Below are 26665 nucleotides of genomic sequence, written 5' to 3'. Positions count from 1 at the left end.
ATGAAGTCTGTTTGATACCTTCCAGTGTCTCCAGGTCTCGTCCACGTATACAGCCGTCGTTTGTGGTGTTTGAACCAAGTATTGGCAAGGACTAAATTATGATCAGTGCAGAATTCAACCAGCCGACTTCCTCTTTCGTTCCTTTGTCCCAATCCAAATTCTCCTACTGTACTACCTTCTCTTCCTTGGCCTACCACTGCATTCCAGCCTCCCATCATAATTAGATTCTCGTCACCTTTTACATATTGTATGAAATCTTCTATCTCCTCATATATTCGTTTGATTTCTTCATCATCCGCTGAGCTAGTAGGCATATAGACCTGCACTATTGTGGTGGGCATTGGTTTGGTGTCTATCGTGACGACAATAATTATTTCACTATGCTGGTCGTAGTAGCTTACCCGCTGCCCTATTTTCTTTTTCATTACTAATCCAATTCCTGCATTTCCCCTGTTTGATTTTGTGTTGATAATTCGGTAGTCGCCTGACCAAAAGTCTTGTTCTTCCTGCCAACGTACTTCACTTATACCAACTAGATCTAACTTTAGCCTATCCATCTCCCTTTTCAGATTCTCTAACCTACCATAACGATTCAAACTTCTAACATTGCACGCTCCGACTCGCAGAATGTCAGTATCCATCTTCCTGATGATCGCCCCCTCTTGTGCTGGAGATCCGAATGGGGGACTAGTTTACCTCCGGAATATTTTACCCGGGAGGAATCCATCATCAGTACATCATTCATACAGAGAGAGCTGCATATCCTCAGGAGGTAGTTATGGCTGTAGTTTCCCGTTGCTTTCAGCCGTGTAGCAGTATCAACACAGCAAAGCCAGGTTGAGTATTATTACAAGGCCGTATCAGTCAATCATCTAGACTGCCGCCCTTGCAACTACCGGAAGGCTGCTACCCCCCTTTCGATGAACCATTCGTTAGTCTGGTCTCTCAACAGATACCCATCCGATATGGTTGCACCTGCGGCTTGGCTACAAGCATTGCATGATATTACAAATTACACGTTGCATTGCATAAATATTTGTAATGGTACAAAAGATAATAAATAAAAGGCACGAAAATCATAAGGCCCAATTGTATGGAGAGAAAAAGAGAGCGGAAAAGAAGCAATCTTATAGACTGTCCTCATAGTACACTGTCCTCTAAATTAGAAAATATCTGGACCGTCAATCAAGTTCTTAAATGTGTATCGTCCATGTCAACTGATATCCGTCTATTTATCATTGGAATTGGGAACCATCTTTCCCCTCCCTGTCAGCATAAACTTCCCCGCTTATTGTTATTGTGCCTTTATTATTCTCTTCTAAAGCATTCTTGAAGTAAACAGGATTGTAATTACAACACCCGCAGCCACGTGTTGTTTTCCTGTATGTTCTTGGCATGGCTGAAGTTACTCCGGAAGATGACAGCTTTTATCAAAAAACTATTCCCTGGAAAACCTATTTGAATAAAATGCATCAACTTGTGTTGATCAGTTACCAGACATACTTACATTTTGACCCCATAAACCACTGGAATGGAGAATCAAATGCTGGGGCTAGAGAACAGTTTGCTTTCTGCTGTTACCAGACATTGATCTGTCTCTGTCCTATCCTTGGCTTTGACAATATGAAAGTGACTGAGGTATGAGCGTTGCTAGTAATGCCATTCCTTCTGCAGCCAGTCCCTGCTATGAATGGTGAGAAAAAGTTGCTCACAGGGTCGGTTGGTGCATGCATTTCAGTGGGCTTGGCAGACTGATATGTAATAGCAACTTCTGGCTCGGTGAGGAAAGCAATGGGAAACTAGCTCACTCCTCATTTCCCTAGTACGCCTCTTCAGTGATGCCTAGGCCATTTACGACAGCTGATGGCAGAGCTGTTGAGGATCCAACCAGCCTTAGGGCTGAAGACTGAACATACATACCAAACAAGACAATAGTCGGGGCTGCGAAAAAAATTGATTGACTCAACAATAAGCCCACCAATATTCTTTTGACTACTGAGTTTTGATACAGCATTCTATTTTATGTGCATTTTAGTTGTTGCAAGTGGTTAATCTTTTTCAGTATAGGAGGCAGGAGAAAATAAGTGTTTCTATTCATCAGTGGCCGAAGTTACCCCACTTTACGGTACCTACTTTACTGTGGTGAGACCTTAGTGATGTATTGTTCAATGGCCTGGACTCTGATATATGCAATATTTGTGGATTGGAATAAGAAAACTCTTGAAAAATTAATGATCCTGTGAATGATAGAGGATTTTTAATAGCAAGAAAAAATCGAGAGGTTAGGAAACTGCACAGCAGAATAGATATTGTTTCAGAAATTATCAACAACAAGAGATTGTAATGACAGTATCATGTCGATGGGACGGCAAAGGAAATTTTCATGGGCAAACCATGACGACGTGAAATGAGAAGCATGCCAGAAATGAGGTGACTCGATCTTGTTGAAGATGACATAGGTAAGGTGGGAGTTAATTATGGAGCAAGATAGCAAGGGTTAGAAAATTCTGGCAGTAATCAAGGAGGCTCCTGCCCTCCATATGCTCTAGTGCCAAGGAGAAAATAAGTAAATATTAAAATTTGTAAGGTAGTAGGGCCTACAGTTGTTCTAGAGATAACTGATGCTCTGCATTAAACAAGTAATCTGTATGCTACTACCCAACTCCTACCGTACTGTCCCAGTAATAAATGATGCTGAAAAATAATTGGAGACCACAATTTTCTGCTGCCTATTTTAAGAGGAAGATGTAAAAATACTGCAACCAAAGAAATAGGAACAAACAGACATCATGTTTTCAAATAAGGATGAAGGTACAGATGGAAGAGTGCATGAGAAGGTAATTCCTCCACAGATTAAAAAATATATGAACTGATTAACTGTTTTTCTCTAGCTTGGAACTGACCAAATTGAGATACTGAACATAAGAATAGCTGTTGTTAAGTGGAGGTACTTAGCTGTGGACAAAGTATTCAAACAAGAATTCTTATTTCTGTACTGGCAATTTATTCGGTAGCTGTTTTGAAAGAAGCAGAGGGCCTTAGACGCTGGAGTGGAAGGCACAATAAGTTAATAATGCCCAAAATTTCATTTGATGAACGAACAACTTGCTTTACTTCATTACAATATGCCTTAAAAAAGAATAAGGATACAACAAGCGTTTGCATAGTAATACAACTTGACAAGTTCTCTTACATAACCAACCGATTAATGTAATAATACATAACAGAGGGGTCCAGCCTTTATAAAATAAGCCTTCATAATTTCACATTATTCAACTCGAAAGGGTTTCCTAAACCATCAATCACTACTGATCTGCATTTAGGGCAGTCGCACAGGTGGCAGATTCCCTATCTGTTGTTTTTCTAGCCTTTTCTTAAATGATCACAAAGAAATTGGAAAATTATTGAACACTAGCGAATGTACCCGTGCTTCGCTACGGTATTCTACATTGTATTCGAATATCGAAGTAAATAGTGTGCATGCAATCAATAAGATTGTTTTAAAATTGCATGTCTCTTAGCGTTATCCGATGAAGAGCATGGGGAGGTCCCCGTACGTTGTTTCCAATGTATAGTGTTTGTTATGGATTTGTGATGTAACGGCAGGCTCACTTGCCTACTGCCATTCACAATGAGTTGGGAAGTTTACATTATAATTGCAGGCCCCATTGCCTACTATGCGGACAGAATCGATTTGGGGAGTTTTCGTTAAAATGGCAGCCCCCCTTTCCTACTTCCAGACAGATTACAGTTTTTATTATAATGGCAGGCAATTACCCTACTATCACTCGAAATTGAGTTGTGCAGTTATCATTATAATGCCAGGCCCATTTTCCTACTTCCAGCCAGCTTACTGCCAGTCACACCAAGTTGGTGAGTTTCCATCAAAATAGCAGGCCACTATGCCTAATGCCAGTCACATTTTAGATGAGGACATTTCTTTATAATGGCAGGCACCCTTGCCTACTGCCAAACACAATCGGGTAGGGGAGCTTTAAACAAAACTGCATGCTCACTTGCCTTCTGCAAGTCAAATCGAGAAATGAACTATTCATTACAATTGTAGACCTTCCTTACTAATGACAGTTACACAGGAGTTGGAGAAGGAACCCTTTCATACTGCCAGTCAAAGTTGGTGTGTGGAGTACTGATTACAATAGCAGACCCACCCTTTCTCGATCGCTACAAATCGACATCAGTGAATATATATAGATCGACATACGAAAGTATATGCGTGTTTACAATATTGAAGACCTTCATTTACAGATTAACTGCTACTAAACGTACGTCATATCGACAAAGGATTATACCATAAGACACGCCGGATTTAGTGGCCTAAATGGCTGGTCCTATGATATGTCATCTATTCTTGGGTCAGATTGAGTTAGAAACGTGGAACAGGGTAACGTTCTTGTAAGATTATCTCACATTACATTAATTTTCGGATAATTATGTGACAGCTACGTACATAGCATTTGGCTCATATATGGCTACTGGGTGGGCCAATTTTCGTGAAGAGTTTGATGATTCTGTATTTCATATAAGTAATCGAAGGTATGAATTATGCATGTGAAAATTCCAAACTGACTTAACATCCATTAATAGAGAAAAATCAAACGTAAAAGGGATACAGATACGGCAAAAAGTCATAAGACCAAGGTTGTAGATCATTCCAAATTGAATGGAGATTGTGCAATCTGTTATGTGATAGGAATTTCCGAAGGTCTGCACCATCATTAAAATTGCCTGCATATTTCGATATTCTTCGGGGATAAAAAGTGAAAAATTTAATGATCTTGGATGTTTTCCGTTCGTTACAGGCTAAAACGTATAATTTTGTCAAATTTCAATTATCTTCTTTTTCTTCTGGCAGATTATGCCGCAATCTGGATTTTGGGCGAGGCGGGTAAAAATTAGGACTTTCAGGAAACTAAACCAAAAATTATGCAGATGGTCATTATTACCCCTTAAACGGAAAGCTGTACGAAAATTTCGCCAAAATAGTCAGTGTAGAGGCACACAGTCGTTCCGATTTGATCTATGTAGATAAAGAATCTGCTCCATGTAAAACACCTTTTTGGCTATGTCCGCTGGACTTAACCTGCAAAACTGACCATTCATGATATCTCCCTTATTAATCCTCCTGACGAAAAAATGCACATGAGAAAAAGGTTTAGAGGTGGAATTCCATCACGTTTGGTCGATTTCCAGTCAGGTTGGTCTTGTTCTGTATATATTGTGGAAGAGTAAAATCACCATTTCGGTTCCCTATAAACCGCCAGTCCATTCCGGAACATGAAATGTTATTTACGTTTAAAACCTACCTTTGGACAGGTGGATGCTAAATATGAATTTTGGTTCGAATGTCTTCAGTAGTTTTCAAGTTGTAAGGAATACGCTTTACACGCACCCGCTCGTGAGTTAAGTCCGATGGGACTTGTACAAAAAAACGGTCCGTTAATGATATCTCCCTCATTAATCCTCGTATCGAAATGATGCACATGAGAAAAAAACGTTTAGAAATTAATTTCTACCAAGGCAGGTAGATTTAAATTAACGTTGGTTGTGTATATTTTGTGGAAGTGCAAAATCACTGTTTCGGTTTCGTATAAACCCCCAGTCAGTTCAGGGATTTAGAAACAATATTTGCCCTAAAACCTATCAAGGACAGGTGTATTCTAAATATGAGTATAGGTGGAAATACATCCAGTAGTTTGTAGCACTCCCGTACATACGGCGTAATTAAGGAAGAAAATAATACAGTTAAGAAAGTTGAAAGTAATAGAAAATGGATTATAATTGAGGACAGCCGGATAACAACAAATATGTAAATGCCAAGTTAATGTATTGGAAAATCAAATGCCCCTCAATAAATTATGCTAGTGTGAGTTATGGATATAATAAAGCGTTAACAGAGGAGAAATTTAGGTTCATTGATTCCTAGGTAAACAAATAATAAGGAGATGACTAATGGTGTTATTACTTAATCTATTCGAAGGCGGTTATAACATCCAACGATATTCCGCCAATATCCCGCAGATAGGCCGATTGACGCCTCTCTTGCCTTCTACCTAAGGAACAACCACGAATTTAAAAGCATGATGAGGAAAATGGCAATACGTTACTTCCCTGCTGACATGCAGTCAGAGACGTTGCCATGGTAACCTGTAGGTTCGTTGTCGGTCTGTCGGTCACTCAATGCAGAGCATGGTACCAGCAGAAAATTGTAAATTTCTCCGTCATGTAAAGAGTAAGGTAAATTATGAACATAACGAAAGTTGTTTATAATGAAGAGACGTTTCACATACGGTAAACGAAGTTTACAGAAAATCAATAGTAAAAGAGAAAATGGAGGAAAACCATTCTGGTTTTCCTATAAACCCCCGTCTATTCAAAGATTTTAAAATGATATGCATATTGAAACCTTCCCCAGGATGAGTATACTCTAAATATGAAGTTTAGTTGAGATCTATCGAGCCGTTTCGACGTGATGGTGGAAAAACCATTCTGGTCTTCCTATAAACTCCCGTCTATTCAAAGATTTTAAAATGATATGCATATCAAAACCTTCCCCAGGATGAGTATACTCTAAATATGAAATTTGGTTGAGATCTATCCAGCCGTTTCGACGTGATGGTGGAAAAAACATTCTGGTTTTCCTATATACCCCCCGTGCATTCAAAGTTTCTAAACTGATATGCATATCGAAACCTTTCGCGGGAGGAGTATACTCTAAATATGAAGTTTGGTTGAGATCTATCCAGCCGTTTCGACGTGATGGTGGAAAAACCATTCTGGTTTTCCTATAAACCCCCGTCTATTCAAAGATTTTAAAATGATATGCATATCGAAACCTTCCCCGGGATGAGTATATTCTAAATATGAAATTTGGTTGAGATCTATCCAGCCGTTTCGACGTGATGGTGGAAAAACCATTCCGGTTTTCCTATAAACCCCCCGTGTATTCAAAGATTTTAAAATGATATGCATATCGAAACCTTCCCCGGGAGGAGTATACCCTAAATATGAAGTTTGGTTGAGATCTATCCAGCCGTTTCGACGTGATGGTGGAAAAACCATTCTGGTTTTCCTATAAACCCCCCGTGTATTCAAAGATTTTAAAATGATATGCATATCGAAACCTTCCCCGGGATGAGCATACTCGAAATATGAAATTTGGTTGAGATCTATCCAGCCGTTTCGACGTGATGGTGGAAGAATAATTCTGGTTTTCCTATAAACCCCCCGTGTATTCAAAGATTTCAAAATGATATGCATATCGAAACCTTCCCCGGGAGGAGTATACTCTAAATATGAAGTTTGGTTGAGATCTATCCAGCCGTTTCGACGTGATGGTGGAAAAACCATTCTGGTTTTCCTATAAACCCCCCGTGTATTCAAAGATTTTAAAATAATATGCATATCGAAACCTTCCCCGGGATGAGTATACTCTAAATATGAAGTTTGGTTGAGATCTATCCAGCCGTTTCGACGTGATGGTGGAACAAACAGACAGACAAACAAACAGACACGAACAATTTTATTTATATAGATTTCCCTTGGTAAGTTATTCCAATCCCTAACTCCCCTTCCTATAAACGAATATTTGCCCCAATTTGTCCTCTTGAATTCCAACTTTATCTTCATATTGTGATCTTTCCTACTTTTAAAGACACCACTCAATCTTATTCGTATACTGATGTCCTCCCACGCCATCTCTCCACTGACAGCTCGGAACGTAACATAACATAACACACATGTAATAACACGTAACACTTAATCGAGCAGCTCGTCTCCTTTCTCCCAAATCTTTCCAGCTCAAACATTGCAACATTTTTGTAACGCTGCTGCTTTTCTTTGGATTTTTTCCAGTTCTTGAATCAAGTAATCCTGGTGAGGGTCCCATACACTGGAACCATACTCTAGTTGGGGTCTTACCAGAGACTTATATGCCCTCTCCTCTACATCCTTACTACAACCCCTAAATACCCTCATAACCATGTGCAGAGATCTGTACCCTTTATTAACAATCACATTTATGTGATTACCCCAATGAAGGTCTTTTCTTATATTATTACCTAGGTACTTACAATGATCCCCAAAAGGAACTTTCACTCCATCAACGCAGTAATTAAAAACTGAGAGGACTTTTCCTATTTGTGAAACTTACAACCTGACTTTTAACCCCGTTTATCATCATACCATTGCCCACCGTCCACCTCACAACACTATCGAGGTCACCCTGCAGCCGCTCACAATCTTGTAACTTATTTATTACTTTGTACAGAATAACATCATCTGCAAACAGCCTTATCTCTGATTACACTTCTTTACACATATCATTGATATATATAAGAAAACATATGTATAAAGAAGTGGAATCAGAGATAAGGCTGTTTGCAGATGATGTTATTCTGTACAGAGTAATAAATAAGTTACAAGATTGTGAGCGGCTGCAGGGTGACCTCGATAGTGTTGTGAGGTGGACGGTGGGCAATGGTATGATGATAAACGGGGTTAAAAGTCAGGTTGTGAGTTTCACAAATAGGAAAAGTCCTCTCAGTTTTAATTACTGCGTTGATGGGGTGAAAGTTCCTTTTGGGGATCATTGTAAGTACCTAGGTGTTAATATAAGAAAAGACCTTCATTGGGGGTAATCACATAAATATGATTTTTAATAAAGGGTACCGCTCAATAACAAGTTAGAACCCTGTAATTCTAGAAAAATCTGCCATTAACCATCTAGTTAAAAACACTTCATATAACAAAAAAGTAAGAACAAGCCCAGGGCTAAACACAGCAAAGGTAATAAGAAAAAGCTAAGGCTTCCCAAGATACACTAACACCTTTCATACTTCGACAGAGTAAACATATGAGTAGCATATAGTCTTCTATGAAAGTTAATATGTAAGTACAATATACAATTAGTGTAACCATATTTACATTCATTTGTCCTCCAATTCAATAAGGATGAAGGTACCTGAAGAAAATAGAAGTCCAAGCAGACAGAAATACATAATGTTTGAATCTAAATAAGGCTTGGCTTACACTGAAACCAGGCCTCAGCCTTTGAAAGTTTTGAACCTAATGGGGGCTTCACTCGTACAAAGTATATTTTCACATAGTGAATAAAATCTTTTCAACTACCTCAAGCCCTTCCCAACATGTACATTGCACAGGGGAACGTAAAGGTCTTGCTTTCTTACCTCCACACCCAAGATCGCCCAGTTAGAGCTGCTGCGGGATCAGCCCGCAATGTGCAGCGTTCAGCTCGACACCAAGAATGACACCGAGCACAATTAGCCAACAACCTGCCCGAGAGCGGACCAGGTCACGTGTTAAAGTGACTCCTCTTTCACTGGACAGCCACAAGGGGTGAAGGACTTGGCAAACACTCCAGAGCGGGAAGACATTCCCAATTACCCTGGAGCCATACGGGAGAATGGGAAAAATCACTTTATTATGGGAAGCGAAGAAAAGAAGCCAGATAAAACATACATTCAAACACATACAAATTAAGATAGACAATTGACAAACACAGCTTGCAAGCATAATACGAAAACGGCCAGGCCATATAAACAAGAAAGGGGGCAGGAGAAATTTTTCCACGGTACAGATCTCCCCGCCTTAAAGACGAAGTCGGGTTAGGAGTCCCGATGAAAACTTCAACATTGAACACAGGTTCAGTCATTCTTGAAAGCACATAAGCAACAATTTTAAGTAAGCATATAAAACTGCACACATTTCCCTGCGAGCAACGCGCTCGCCAGGCAAGGATTCCTTTGCAAAATGTAAGTTCATCCAATGATAGCTTGAAAGTCTGGCGGCAAAACAGGTGGATAAAAATTCAGCACAGCGGCCTGAAAAATTTTGAGGTAGGTAATCCCCACATGGTCCTCAGAATCAACCAACATGCAGGAAGAGTGGTTGTAAAGAAGGCGAGTTATCCACGATGAAATAGCCAAGAACAGCTCAGCAGGAATAAGGCTCCAGATGCACCGTAATCATCCATAACAAGCCGAAAATCTCGGCTTTCAGAGATGTAGTAGACACCAACAAGCTCCGCCAAGGGGCCCTCCCAGAGAGCTCGGGCACAATGAATCCTCCAAACAGCTGGAACGATAAACAGAGAGCCGACAATATCTTTCAAATTTTTAAAGATTCGAGGATGGACCAAGGGAAAATCAGATTGCCACGCCAGAGGAAATAACCAGGCACAGGTGTGGAGGCAAGGTGGGAAGAAGGTGAAGAAAAGGGGAGGGAAACAAGGGGTCAAGCGTGAGGTAGCCTAAGCACAACATACAATAAAACAATCAATCAAGATCCAATGGCCCACAAACTGAGGTTTATATAAATACGCTGTCAAAAAAATGAGGCAAGGAAACCCTCCTTGATAAAATCGAAGGAAGGCAAATAACATGTCCCAAAATGAAACGGCTCAAGGAAGTTTAGGCCGGTTTGACCTGGGAGAGGTGGACCCTAAAAATCCTTTCTGCCACCGGGTCCCTAAGAAGTAAAGTAACAGGAGTAAGAAACTCCAGCACAGTACAGGGTCCCCAAAAAAAGAGGAGCTAGCTTTCCGGACGGAACAAAATTCTTAACGAACACACAATCGCCGACGGCCAGGCCGGCAGGTCTACACCCCTGATTGTAGCGTTGCTGTTTCTTAAAGTTGTCTTCAAGCAAACCCCTGAATATAGGTTGAGTGCCAAAGGGTTAAAAGTAAGGAAACACTTGTTTTTGGAAAAATCCTCTAAAGGGGGTGAAAAAAGGTGAGAAATGTGTTGAATACCTTTTTGAGGATACGCATATCTCAAAGACTCAAGATCTTACAGTCATAAAATGTTTTATTTGGAACTAGCAAGATACCCGCACTTCGCTACGGTATTATAATGAAATTTATAATTGAATGCTTAACTTTTCATATATAATCCGCCGAAATTCGCAATCTAACTCGTTTACTGAGAGAATCCGCCGAAATTCTTGATCTGACTCATTTTGGACCAGCAATCGATTTCGTTCTTCCTGGGCTAGGTCCAGGTATTCCACCTGGTCAGTTGGGTCCCTAAATCTTTGCTATCTTATCCTATAAGCATTTTTAATATGGACCAAATCTTTGAGGAGATCCGGCGTGGTATCGTCTTGGGTGCCTTGGCGTTACTGAACCCGCGGCCGGACTGCAATCGTAGTCATTACCCGGCCAGGATTAGTTTCCAGCGCGGTTCGCACATTTTGATGATGGTTCAGAATATTATTATTATTATTATTATTATTGTGGGTGATATCAGTTGAATTTAGGTTATTATTATTATTATTATTATTATCTTATTATAGAGGTGAACAATTGCACGGTCAATGTCATTCCTATCGTTTATTTCAAATGTGTTTAAATTTTTATTTATATGCAAGGAGAATTTACTGTAATCTAACTTTATGTTCTCCAAAGGAAAAGGTGGCTCTTGAAAACGAACCCAGGAAAGATTAAAAATGATCAGTTTATGATCAGAGTAAGTACATTATGAACAGTAAAATCAATTGGTCTCAACTCCTTTTTCACCCCAGCACTGTTAAGTTGATTTACCCCCCCCCCCCAAAAAAGAAGGCGTTTCCTTATGTTTAAAGGAGATTCCAAATACCAATGTTCACGTCATACCTCAGTTCTGAGATATAAGTATCCCCATAAAAAGAATTAACTTTTACCGAGTTCGACAGCTGCAGTCACTTAAGTACGGCCAGTATCCAGTATTTGGGGTATAGTAGGTTCAAACCCCACTGTCGACAGCCCTGAAAATGGTTTCCGTGGTTTCCCATTTTCACACCAGGCAAATGCTGGGGCTGTACCTTAATTAAGGCCACAGCCGCTTTCTTCCCATTCCTAGACCTTTCCTGTCCCCTGGTCGCCATAAGACCTATCTGTGTCGGTGCGACGTAAAGCAATTAGCAAAAAATAAAAAAATATAAAAAATAAATCAAGGGATTAACGTTGCCCTAACACAAAGGTTTTCAGTAATGCAAGGATGGGAACGGACTAGGATTGGGAAGGTAGCAGCCATGGCCTTAATTAACGTACCACCCCAGCATTTGCCTGCTCTGAAAATGGGAAACATTGGAAAACCATCTTCAAGGCTGCCAACAGTGGGATTCAAACCCACCATCTCCCAAATGCAAGCTCACAGCCATGCAACCCTAACAGCACAGCCAACTTGCTCAGTCTCTCTGATATTGTTGAAAATCTCTGAACTTATATGAAAGCTTTGGTTAGAATCTTTGGTTTCAAAATGCAGATTATCATATCGCCACAAAATGTACGTTATTGTATTTTTATTTGAATAGATACTTCATAAAACAAAATAGTCTTTTTGCAGATTATGAGACATTACATGACAATTCTGGAGTCAAGTTACTCTGAAGGGTGACACGGGAAAGTGTATAATGCTGCATTATGACAAGCACTTCAATTACTATTCAATATGATCACACAGAACATTCACCAACAAAAGAAATCAAATACTGTGTAAGAGCTGAAATTAGGTATCAAAAAATTGTAGTATTTCTTGCTCCACCCACACACCTGAAACTTTGCTCACCTTGTCAAATGCACAGGTTAAAGCAAGTATCAGGCGATGAGGGGAACTTCCTGAGAATCAAATTCTCAAGTGGCAATAAGTCATACAGTCTTGAAGTAACATGGTATAGAACAGGTTTTTGTACCACACAACTGAAATCAACTCCATGCAATAAAACAAAAAACACTTCTTTCAAGGAATCAGTTGTAACTGTCCTACAGTAAAATGTCTTGAGAAGAAGGAAGTCAGCAAGGAACGGGTTTTTGTATCACACAAGCTAGAATAGCTTTCATATAATAAAACAATTATGTGTATTTTCAAGAAACCAAATGTAACCGTTATTTTAATTTCCCAACTACGCAGAGAAAATTAATGATGATGATGATGTTTGTTGTTTAAAGGGTCCAGCAGCTAGATCATCAACTCCTAATGGTGCGATGTGAATGAAATTAAAATTAAAACTTCATAATGTATCCACTAACTAGAATCTAAAACAAATAATGATGAAAAAATGATCGTGAAACAAAAAATATCACTGGATCCAATTCACAATGCTGTAAGTACTGGGATGATACTTATCTGTCTGTCTGTCTGTCAGTCAGGTCATCAGCCCAGAGGCTGGTTGGATCCTCAAATAGCACCACCAAAGGTTATGCGGTTATAAGGAAACCGCATCTAAAGGATCCAAAATCCAGGTCGGTGGCCCCTCATAATGATACTAATCACTGGTAAAGCAGAACCATGGTGTTCCTTCTATAGTGGTACTAATCACAAATAACAGACTCGTAGTGTTTCTCGCATGGTGGTACTAATCACAGGTAATGTAGACCCATGATATGTCTCACACAATGACACCACTCACAGATAACACAAACCCATGCTTTTCCCTCCTATAGTGATACTAATCACAGGTAACACAGACCCATGGTGTTTCACACTTAAGGGTACTACTCACATGCAACGCAGACCGGTGGTGTTCCTCACATAGTGGGACTAATCACAGGCCACGTATACTCATGGTATTGCTCACATAGTGGTACTAAACATATGTAATATAGACCCATGCTGTATCTGTATCACACATTATGGTAACGTCCAGAGAAAACACAAACCCATGGTGTTTCTCACAAAGTGGTGCAACTCATAGGTAATACACACCCATTCTGAACACAGTGGAACCGACTTGTGGAATGTACACAATGATACTTATCATAAGCAACGCCCAGACCCAAAGTGTTCTTCGCATAATGGTACTGTTCCTATGTAACGTAGACCCATGGTTTTTCTTACAAGGTAGTACTAGTTGCAAGTAACGTTGACCCATGGTGTTCCACATGTTATGTTACTAATTATAATTAATCTCATGGTTCTAATGTCCTCATCCCTTGGTCGCCCCTTTTAGTCGTCTCTTACGACAGGCGGGGATACCGTGGATGTACTCTTCATCTGCGTCCCCACCTGCAGGGTGTGCAAAAAAAAGTATTCTCATCAATAGAGTATCCTAGAGATCCGAGTCTGAACTAAATTGACCTGAGCATGAAAAATAGTATACATAATCTGCAATACAAGATGTATAGAAAGATTTAACAACTGTTTGTTTCTTTCAAATAATGATAATGTGAAATAACGTTCTTCTTCAGGTTAAGAATCATAGTTGATTAAAAAATCTACACTGAGATAGTAAGGTTGGGATCAGACATGAGAGCAAGTGAAATTATCCCATTCTTCTTGCTGATTTGGACGTTGTTCAGATCCCAGTCAAAGGTTGGCTTTACTATTTCCAGCAAAAATAAATCCAACATTTTGTATGAAATATTCATTTCATGTTGATTACCCACACCATTGCCAACCTCCGAAAATTGATAAACCGTACAGAAATTCAAAATAAACCATATTCTTTATCGTAAAACTGTACAGTGCTAATATTCACTCAAATACACTAAAATTCAACAGAATGCATGCAATAATAAAAAGTAGTATTAATATCAAATAGGACTACTTTACTGAAACGTATTACTAGAAGTAACAAAATGCAACATACACACTTTGCCCTTTCTTCACACGTTGGATCAAGATGCAGCCTTAACAGAAAATTTTAATTTTTTGGGTGTCGAAGGACCTGCTTTATATTTAGAATCAGAAGTTAACATCATCTTTACTTACATAACATTCAAAATAAATGCCAAAGAAAGTAATATATACTTAATAAATAGTAAGCTAAGAGCTTCCGTGGCTTAGACGGCAGCGTGTCAGACTCTCACCGCTGGATACAGTGGTTCAAATCCCGGTTACTCCATGTGAGATTTGTGCTGGACAAAGCGGAGGCAGGACCAGTTTTTCTCTGGCTACTCTGGTTTTCCCTGTCATCTTTCATTCCAGCAACACTCTCCATTATCATTTCATAGCATTTATCGGTCATTCATAAAATCACTTTGGGAGTGGTGGCCCCATTGTACTAATAACATATATATGGTTCATTCATTTCATCCCTGACCTGGTCAAAGACTGTAAAACAGGTTGTAGGTTAAAAAAAAAGCTAACCAACAAGAAATTGAAGCACTGCACTGTCACACAAAAGAATTTGTAAGTACATCACAATATTATTCATAAGTTTGATGGAATCACATTATAAGATTTACAACTGGACACTACACTGTTACTTGTCTGATGTTTCATGACAATTCACAGAGATTAAGAAACTATTGACGGAGTTTGGAGTGGGTTGATTCAAGATAATTTTTTTTATTGCTAGTGGCTTTACGTCGCACCAACACAGGTTTTATGGCAACGATGGGATAGGAAAGGGCTAGGAAAGGGAAGGAAGTAGCCGGGCCTTAATTAAGGTACAGCCCTAGCATTGGCCCGGTGTGAAAATGGGAAACCAGGGAAAATCATCTTCAGGGCTGCCGACAGTGTGATTCGAACCCACTATCTCCCGGATGCAAGCTCACAGCTGCGCGCCCCTACCCACACAGCTAACTCACCCGGCGATTCAAGATTGTGACTGAACAAATATACGACTACGAGATCCACAGTTGATAAAGTTTAAGGTAGGGTAATCCCAGCCGCAGAGTGAGACAGAAAAATCCCACGAGTCAGACTGTTCAGACACTTCATTGGGTGATCTGAAACCAGCTCAAAGATGAATCACAACATTCAAAGCTTGGCAGTCTTCTACAGACATGGAGGTCACGTCATATATATCCAGGAAATAAGGTATGTTCAAAGAGGAGAGAAAGTAAATTTGCATACAAAATCTGAACATCACCAATAAAAAAAATGTTCATTTAAAAATTTCACAGAACCGTATATAATGTTTACGGTTTGACATTCAAACTGTACACTAAACAGAGGGTTGAAAACTGTAAACATGTGGTTCAAACCATATGGTTGGTAAAGCTGATCACTAGGGCCCAGATTTTTATGACATGTCAAATTTTATTTCTTTATATTATTTCCATGGAAGATACAAGTTAAGCATGATTTTATCTACGGTCACTAAAATTATGCAATTTTCACGTGTCATATAAAGTCATATTTAGGCTCTTAATGTTTTGCGTCATTTCCCAGTAATTTTTCATATTATGGTCATATTTCCCCGTGAATTTGTGTTTTGCCATATTTTTATCTTTTTATTCCATTTTCGCATACCTGCTTTCATTCGTCTCAAATACAAATTTTTTTCACATCTCCTAATTGTTGTCTGTAATATCTAACATTATTTTTCTTAGAAAAATAATTTATATGAATCAGGAGAGTAAGCTGCACAGAAAGAGACAGATGCATATAAAGCGACATAATAGTGAGCCTCAATTGAACTCAAAGATTTGACGTATTTCAAATATGGCCCAATAATGTCCTGCAATATTTAGCAGCCTTTTTCCCTTTACAAGTCAATATTGCGTGAAAATAGAAGATCGCTCCCATTTGAAAACTTTAAAATATATGTAATTTGCTATTGTAATTCTTTCTGATCAAAATGTGACATTTATTTCATTCTGTGCAGAATCGAGATTTACCTCTAGAATGAGTAATTAATTAAATTCAAAATATTATAATAGAATTAATATTGTTATTGATTGTTCTAGATTTTAAAACTATACTTAATGTTAATTTAAACAGCGGCAAAATTTTGAAGGTTTCGAAAATGTGACCAAAAAATTTTAGTCATATTTATTGTCCTATTTTAATACATTTTTAGGTCATAAATGCTTGCATATTTCTAACACTTTTAGGTCATAAACATCCGGGCCCTACTGACCACCCATCCAGAGCAGGTAGATTTTTCAGCATGTAATTCCTGTTGCATTTTCTGCATTCAGGCAATTCCAGTGTATGAAGACATTCTTTTCATCTGGTTTATACTTTAAGCCAGTAGATAATTTTAGATACTAAAGTATTTAGAAGTAAACTTAAGACAATGTATGGTTTAAATGAACCTGCTGCAAACACCTAAAATCAAGCCACAGCAAGTACAAAGGGCACAAGGAAAGTTTTGCAATGTGAGTGAACGCTTTAGACTTTTTCAAAATAATTTCCATACGTCATAACCAGTCACTGAACCAACTCTGCCACTTGTCTTCGGTTAAATTTTCACACTCTTGATCCCATGCTGCCAGAAGTTCCTCGTCGAATGAAAAACGCTGCCCTTTCAGCTTCGTCTTCACTTCTGGGAAGAGTGCGAAGTCACATGGGGCAAGCTCAGGACTGTATGGAGGGTGATCAAGCACAGTCAACCCTGATCTGGCAAGAAAATACATTGTTACATCAGCACGATGTGCTGGAGCATTGTGTTGATGCAAGAGCCAAGTTTTGAGCCGTGACCTTGGACAGAGCTGCTTGAGAGCCTGGATGACCTGAGGCAGACAAGTCTCACTGTACCACTTTGCAGTAACTGTCCTTTGTGTTCCTATCACAACCCGAGTCAGGATGCCCTGTTTAGTGAAGAATACTGCAATCACCTTTTCTTCACTGACCTTGGCTTTTGTACAGTCACAGGAGTACCCTCATCTTCAAACAGCCACACCTTGTTCTGGGATTTTGTTGGGACATCGTAATAATAAAGCCAAGTTTCGTCACCTGTAACGATGCTATTGATATTATGCAAAGTCCCATTTTCAAACTGTTTTAGCATTTTTCGGTACCATTTCACTCGATGTGCCTTTGTTCCTCTGAAAGTGAATGGGGCACCAAAAGGGAACAAACCTTTCTAACATGGAGATGGTCATGTAGAACTGAACGAATAGCTGGTGCAGGGATGTGGAGGGACTCTTCTACCTGCCGATATGTCAACCGCCTCTCTTGCTGCAACATTTTCCTGACAGTTTCAATGTTTTCCTCAGTCACCGATTCAGACGGTCGCCCAGAACGAGGATCGTCTTAAACCCCAAAATTTCCCCTCTGGAACTCTTTGTACCAGCGGAAAATTGTTGTCCGATGTGGACAGTCTTTCCCCAGCACAGGAGTAATTTCCTCCAGGCACTGGTCAACAGTTAATCCACGAGCAAAATTGTAGCGGACAATTGCGCGATATTCACCTTTAGACCACAATGACATCTTAACTTGCTTTCAGTCCCACTGCTTGTTAACAACTGGTGTGAAAGTTGCACTTTGCTGTCTTCTAGACCAGTTGTCACCCTTCTTTTCATCCCTCACCATAACAGGGATGTCCAGCTAACTGTTTTTGCGTATTACAAAACTTTCCTAGTGCCCTTAGTAAGCTGCCCAGTAGGTTTTATTTTTACAATCTGCTTTATATATCATAGAAAAGAAATGAAAAGAAAAGATTCACCTGATCAATACTAATTTTATTATAACTCCTTATATAAGGGAACTGGTTTAGACTCCTTACAAAGTCATCTTCAGCTGTATTATATTCTTACATTAGTTACAATTTTAGGTGTTGTGCCTTGCCAAGTGAAAAGATTGTGTGTGACAGACACACAGCTGAGCTCAAGCACAATCATTTCATGCCAGACGATTTAATAAAAGACGAAAGATGACCAATTTATTTCAAGAACGTGTTTTACCCGCAAACTTGTACTGTAACAAGATATATGTATATTGAGATGTATTTTATCATGTATTGTGAACATTTTAGTGTGTTTATATAGTTAACATTTTAGTAAGTTTCAATACGAGTTAGGTCTTCAGACATACTTAAGTTTATGAGCATAGAACTAACCACTTTGAAATATGTCAATTCGACGTCTGTTGCACACAATCTTTTCACTGGGCAAGGCACAACACCTAAAATTGTAACTAATGTAAGAATATACCGGTAATACAGCTGAAGATGACTTTGTAAGGAGTCTGAAACCGGTTCTGTTATATAAGGAGTTATAATAAAATTAGTATTGATCAGGTGGATCTTTTCTTTTCTTTTCTATGATATATGGTAATTATCAATACGGAACATAATGAAATTAATTAATCAAGAATCTGCTTCATATCGCACCGACACAGATAGGTCTTATGAGGTCGAAATGGCTGGGAATGGGAAGGAAGCGACCGTGGCCTTTATTGAGGTATAGCCCCAGCCCAGCTTTTGCCTGGTGTGAAAATGGGAAACCACTGAAAACCATCTTCAGTGCTGCCGACAGTGGGGTTCGAACCCACTATCTCCTGAATGCAAGCTGATAGCTACGTGACCCAAACAGCACAGTCACTTGCTCGGTCTAGCCAGTAGTTGTACACAGCTGTTGATATTTTGATCACACCTACGAGACATCCAGTTGAAGTGAAAATCGAACCGGATGTATGAATGATTCCATTTAAGAACCTCACGCTTTGGCCGGGGACTGAACAGCCTCCACATGAACAAGAAGGCTGTGATAATGTTGCTATCAAGCTCTCCCTCTCCACCCCACTCCCCTCCACCCCTACACCTAAAATCAAAGTTTTAAGACAGGGATTTAAAAGAAGTCTTCAACATGGTAAATTTAAATAAATAATGTTATTTGCTTTATGTCCCACTAACTACTCATGGAAAAATTACAGGTAAACAATTTCATCTACAACTTCAACAAAATTATATATGTAGCCGAGATCAAAAATGCGTTATAAGTAGGGCTCGGAAGTTGATGACCTGCAATTTCCCTAAAAGGACCTGTAAATAGACCTCAAAACTGATAAAAAGGATGTAAAAATGCGATCCAAATTTGTTGATAATTTTAATTACATATTTAATGAAGAAATATTATGTTTCAAAATGCAAAATTCTGGTGGTATGCAACATACAGTGCAAGAATATGAGTGAAATAATACTTCTTTCAGACATTACATAATTTTAGATTAGCATAAAATTTACAAAAAGGAATTCCCTGTTTGTTAAAAATAATGTACTAGCAGAATTTGGAATTAAATTTTTTTCCACCTAGAATGAATTCAGCGAACCCGCAATGGACATCATGGAGAAACTGAAATTCGTATAACGAAAATCATATTTGGTTTAACCACACTAGGGTTACAGAAAATAGAATTGAGAAACATTACCTCACTTGGCTTTGCAGTATATTGCAATAGTCATCTCCAGGTTCATAGGTGTAAAGGATTATCGGTTTTCAGAGAAAACATTGAAAAACATCGAAAAACCTCTCTCTGCATCATACTTCAATCAAGTGAGATCTTCCCCTTCAAATACAATTGGATCAAAATTGTCACTTTTCAATATTTCACTTATCTTGCACATAATTTGAAACCCCCGATAATTTTTAAGTATTCGTTTCATTTTTCATTTCATTTTCATTTCAATTTCTCTCCTACTACAGAAAAAATGTTTAAGAAGTGATGGATTAACTAATGATGAGTCGAATTGAGAATGGTCAGCAGTATGGGCAAATGTAATCGAAAAAAAGGTGAAGTTACAAAAAAAAAAAAAAAAAGCTGTTAAGACCTTAAAAAAGGACTTTCCTCAACTTCTGAGCCCTAATTATAAGCTTTATGTCATGGTTTTTAGAGGTAATTAAGTGCCAGAATTATGTCCTGTAGGATTTCTTTTGCATGTCTGTAAATCACAACAATATTTATAAAATTAATGTCATAATGATCCACCTTTTCAATATTTTTTATTTTTTTATTTTTTATTTATTTTTTAATTACATTACTAAACTAGGGACTAGTTTCGACCTTGGCTGTCCATCATCAGTCTTAATGTAATACACCTAATAACTAAACAAGTGTACAAACACACAACTGACATAAAAACAAATGTACAAATACACAATTGACATTAAAAATCTGGGATGAACTATGTGTAAAATTTGAAAAATAAATTAGGCTCTAAATTCTTAGCATCTGGAGTATGCTCATCATCCAAACTCTTTCTTGCATTAATATGCATAGAATTGTTACTTCTATTACTGCTAATCATTACAATTTCAACTGCAAAATGAGACCTGGTAAATGTTTATTCTGTAGTCAGGTCGTCAATCACCTAATCTAAAGCTGAAATGCTGTTGGACATTGTCAGGACGGCACATGAAGACATTGTTAAAACAGACACATTCTTAACTTGTGGCTGGTATAAATTTGCAATTCATTGCGGTGTCCATGAAGTTACATGTTATGAGTTGCATTATGATAGCCGTATTGGAGTACAGAATGTAAAAGTTTTAAACAAATTTATTAAAAAATCCATCATTCCAATACTTTACAATCTCTAAGTTTAAGATACAAATATTACATACATGTTGAAATGGGACATGTTTCGCTTAGGCTTTGTAAGCATCTTCAGCCATACTTAATCTAAAACTACCGGGCGAGTTGGCCGTGCGCGTAGAGGCGCGCGGCTGTGAGCTTGCATCCGGGAGATAGTAGGTTCGAATCCCACTATCGGCAGCCCTGAAAATGGTTTTCCGTGGTTTCCCCATTTTCACACCAGGCAAATGCTGGGGCTGTACCTTAGTTAAGGCCACGGTCGCTTCCTTCCAACTCCTAGGCCTTTCCTATCCCATCCTCGCCATAAGACCTATCTGTGTCGGTGCGACGTAAAGCCCCTAGCAGAAAAAAAAAAATCTAAAACTAAATCAGGGCCCTGAACTGGGTTCCTCATTAAAGTATAATACAAGCTTTAATACATGATAAAACAGTCATAAAAATCTAGTCTGTGGAGAAAGCGATGCTTAAATGCAACTAAAATTCAATAATGAACTTGTCATAGTATTATATGTACATGGAATGAATACTAGTGTTTGTCTAAAAAAGTACAAGTTGGTTATTTGTAGAAAGAGACATAGTCATAATGATCTGACATACATTTGGACTGTACAAATTATTTAATATTAATAAAACGTGGATTAATTAAAATATCGAAAAATAAATGTTTGAACGTTGTTGATTGAGAATCAGGCACGTAGATTTACAGTAGAGTTGTTAACTTCAAGTGGTTGCGTGACAAGGTCAAAAGGCGCTTGAAGCATCAGTATAGAAGTGTTGTGTCTCCTTCTAGAATAATCTTTGTAATAGATTGTAGTCGTGAGCCGTCTAGCGTAGATTCAACAAATAGGGTGTTCAATAAGGCCTTGGATGTGGGAGAATTCGCAATATAGCGCGTGTTGAAAACCCTAGTGTTGACAGAGATGTGACTAGCCTTGTTGGTTGTTTTGAGACTATTTTAGTTGCATTTAAGCATCGCTTTCTCCACAGACTAGATTTTTATGACCGTTTTATCTTGTATTAAAGCATGTATTATATTTTAATGAGGAACCCAGTTCAGGACCCTAATTTAGTTTTAGATTAAGTATGGCTGAAGATGCTTACAACGCCTAAGCGAAACATGTCCCATTTTAACATGTATGTAATATTTTTATCTTAAACTTAGAGATTGTAAAGTATTGGAATGGTGGTTTTTTTAAATAAATTTGTTTGAAACTTTTACGTCCATGAAGTTAACCAAATAAATGATAGATAAAATTAGATAAAATTAATGAACTGAAGGAGAGAGCGTTAGGCAAATGGCATAGGTTATATGAGACTTACCTCTCGTTGTGGCATGTGGTGCATGGCCTATTGTTGTGTGCCTCATACTTACAGTTGTGAGATTGACAGGAAAAGGAACGGGCGGGGCAAGGAGAGAGAGAGAGGTGGGGCAAGGGGGCCGTCCTGACAATGTCCAACAGCATTTCACGATGATTTTAACAAGCACTACGGGAACATTTCATTTTATTTACGTTGGTTGATGTGGAAACACCATCTAGCAGTTCTGCGTCAGCTGGTGGTTATTTATACTGGTGTCCAGTGGCTTGCATACCGTACTGCTAATACCACTCAAGTAGATTTGGTGATTGACGACCTGACTACAGAATCAACATTTACCAGTTCCAATTTTGGAATTGAAATTGTAATGATTAGCAGTGATGGAACTAACAATTATATGAATATTAATGCAAGAAAGAGTTTGGATGATGAGCATTTTTCAAATTTTACACATAGTTCATTCCAGATTTTTAATGTCAATTGTGTAATTGTACATTTGTTATTATGTCAATTGTGTGTTTGTACATTTGTTTAGATATTAGATGTATTACATTAAGGCTGATGATGGCCAGCTAAGTTCGAAAGTAATCTCTAGTTTAGTAATGTAATTAAAAAATGTTGCATATTATTGTATTGAAAAGGTAGACCATTACGACATTAATTTTATAATTATTATTGTGATCACAATTCAATATGGATCAAAACCATGAAGTTGATATTCTATGATGTCTGTAAATCAACTGACACGAGGCTGGCGTATTTCAGTATCTTTGAACATCACTGGATCAAGTTGGGATCAAACCAACAATCTGAGGTCAGAACGCCAGCACTACCATCTGAGCCATTCAGTCTAGCAACTGACATCATATTGTGTAGTTTGGAGACATGTCCAACAATAGTATGAATGATAAATGAATTAACTTATGTCATTATTGTCTTGTAATGATAATTGAATACCTTGTTTCATGTGCTTTCAACTGCTTTCTGCCTGGCTGTCCTCAAATGATTTCCTTGAAGGTTAGACAGATTCACAGATAAAATATAAAATCCACATAGATGAAGGGAAGTAAGTCAATGTCACTGACACACCTGAAACTTTGCTCACCTATTATAAAAATAAAGGCTGAGCAACGATTCAGGCCTGACAGTGACAAAGTGCAGTCTCTTCTTCATTTCACAAAACTTGTAGATACCTCTGTGAACAAATTAAGATTAAATATTCATCACATCACACGTGAGAGTGAAGGATGCAACTTGATAATGCCAGTAACTCATTATTTCTAGCTCTTGATGTGAAGATTCAGGATACTACAGTAGCTTCTTACATTATTCCTGTAACACAAAGTGAAATACAATGTGAATTAGAAGATTTTTTTAAAATTAACAGGTAAAGAATTTCATCTATGACTTCAACAAAATTCCACATGTAATTGATATCAATTATATGAAATAATTGTTATGTCCGTGAACTACGTTTACAGTTTTCAGATGCTGAGGTGCAAGAATTATGTGCAACAGGATTTCCTTTGCACATCTGTAAATCTACAACTGAATACAAAAGTACCCAATTGAAGTAGTATTTTGGAGCAGGACAACTAAATATTTTATTAAAATATATTACTAGGGAAATCATTTTAAGGTGCAAAAAATTGAAAAATATTTGCTGAAAAGTTCAAAGTAGTTTCTTTCATACATCGTTCAACCAATGGTGTTCTAAGACGCAAATTAATGTCGATTGGCCTAATCGCCAATCACACACACACACACCCCCCCCTCTCATTTGCAGAAATGAAATTAAATGATATGAAATGGCGTATGGGAGTGTCCGAGTACAAGTTCGGCTCGCCGGATGCAGAACTTCTGATTTGACACCCGTAGGCGACCCGCACATCATAATGAGGATGAAATGATGAAGACGACACATACACCCAGGGGAATTAATCAATTACGATTAAAATTCCCGATCCTGCCAGAAATCGAACCCCAGACCCCTGTGACCAAACTATTTAGCCATGTAGCTGGACAGTGCACAATGAATGGCAGCTCCTCCAAAACTGCAGCAACTTGACACATTCTTTTAAGTACCACATTTTTTTTACAAACAATTAAATATTTTATTTCCATTTTTGACCTTGTGAGGGAACTGATTTTTCTTTCAGTATTATTCAGTTCTTTAAGAGCCCCTCTTAAGAGGCTTGATCTTGTTTCTAGGTTTTATTTTTTTATGGAGGCCCACAACTGAATGAGCAGAAACTTATGCCAATTAGTCCTTTAATAGACTTTGAAGAATCTTTTTGTCCAGTTTATTTACAACAAATCTAAAACATTCAAAGTTATCTGCATAATACAGAACAGGAACAAGCCACAGCCCCCATTGAGTGACTTATCAATCATGGCTGACAGTAGTAGAATTCTGGATTATTCTGCTACAGAGATAGACCCTCTCTGATATTTTTTTCTCTTTCTTTCAACAATGGGATAGAGTATTAGGATATTTCCATACACCCTGTGCAAAGCATGTTACTTGTATCATTATTTGATAACTCTCACAAAGGGTGACGGAAGAATTTTTCATGTAAGATGCTGCAACCATAAGGAGAAGAAAAAAAAAACACCCACACAATTTGGGCACAACAAATGCATACTTTTGTTGAACAACCTAGCTACTGTAACATGATTTAGTGCTGACATTTCTGCCAGCAGAAATGAACGTTTAAAAAAAATTAATTTTGTGTGGCTATTTCTAGCCAAGTGCAGCCCTTGTAAGGCAGACCCTCCGATGAGGGTGGGCGGCATCTGCCATGTGTAGGTAACTGCGTGTTATTGTGGTGGAGGAGAGTGTTATGTGTGGTGTGTGAGTTGCAGGGATGTTGGGGACAGCACAAACACCCAGCCCCCGGGCCATTGGAATCAACCAATGAAGGTTAAAATCCCCGACCCGGCCGGGAATCGAATCCGGGACCCTCTGAACCGAAGGCCAGTACGCTGACCATTCGGCCAAAGAGTCGGACAAATCAACGGTACAAGCCTGGCATACTTGAGCACCTTCAAATACCAGGGGATTCAGCAGGATTCAAACCGCAAACTTGGGCTCAGAGGAGCTTCTACCATCTGAGTCACACAGCTTGCCTTCTTGTCTTAATACACGGAGGTCTAGCTACATTTTACCAACGAGAGAGAGTGCATTTCTATGCTTTTGGAATGAGTTTAAATGACAGCATTTGCAGTTACAAATTACCCTTCTGTGTGAGTTGGCTGTGCGGTTAGGAGTGCGCAGCTGTGAACTTGCATCCAAGAGATACTGGGTTTGAACCCCATTGTCAGCAGTCCTGAAAATGGTTTTCTGTGGTTTTCCTATTTTCTTTTTTCTTTGCTTTACGTCGCATCGACACAGATAGGTCTTGTGGCGACGATGGGGCAGGAAAGGGCCAAGAGTGGGAAGGAAGCGGCCGTGGCCTTATTTAAGGTGTACAGCCCCAGCATTCGCCTGTTGTGAAAATGGGAAACCACGGAAAACCATCTTCAGGGCTGCCGATAGTGGGGTTCGAACCTACTATCTCCCGAATAATGGATACTGGCCGCACTTAAGCGACTGCAGCTATCGAGCTCGGTTTTCCCTTTATCACACCAAGCAAATGCTCGGGCGGTAGCTTACTGAAGGCCATGGCCGCTTTCTTCCCACTCCTAGGCCTTTCCTATTGCATCATCGCCATAAGACCTACTGGTATCTGTGTTGGTGCAACATAAAGCAGAATTGTATTTTTTTAATAATAATAATAATAATAATAATAATAATAATAATAATAATAATGATGATGATAATGATGAAAAATAAATGCTGCTTGCCACTTTATTTTTTTATTTTTTTTTGCTATTTGTTTTACGGCGCACCAACACAGATAAGTCTTATGGCGACGATGGGATAGGAAAGGCCTAGTAATGGGAAGGAAGCGGCCGTGGCCTTAAGGTACAGCCTCAGCATTTTCCTGGTGTGAAAATGGGAAATCACGGAAAACCATCTTCAGGGCTGCCGACAGTGGGGTTCGTACCCACTATCTCCCGATTACTGGATACTGGCCGCACTTAAGCGACTGCAGCTATTGAGCTCGGTACTTTCTTTATAA

The sequence above is a fragment of the Anabrus simplex genome, chromosome 2 (assembly GCF_040414725.1).
Source record: "Anabrus simplex isolate iqAnaSimp1 chromosome 2, ASM4041472v1, whole genome shotgun sequence".
NCBI classification, from domain to species: Eukaryota; Metazoa; Arthropoda; class Insecta; order Orthoptera; family Tettigoniidae; genus Anabrus; species Anabrus simplex.
This window is presented reverse-complemented; position numbering follows the sequence as displayed.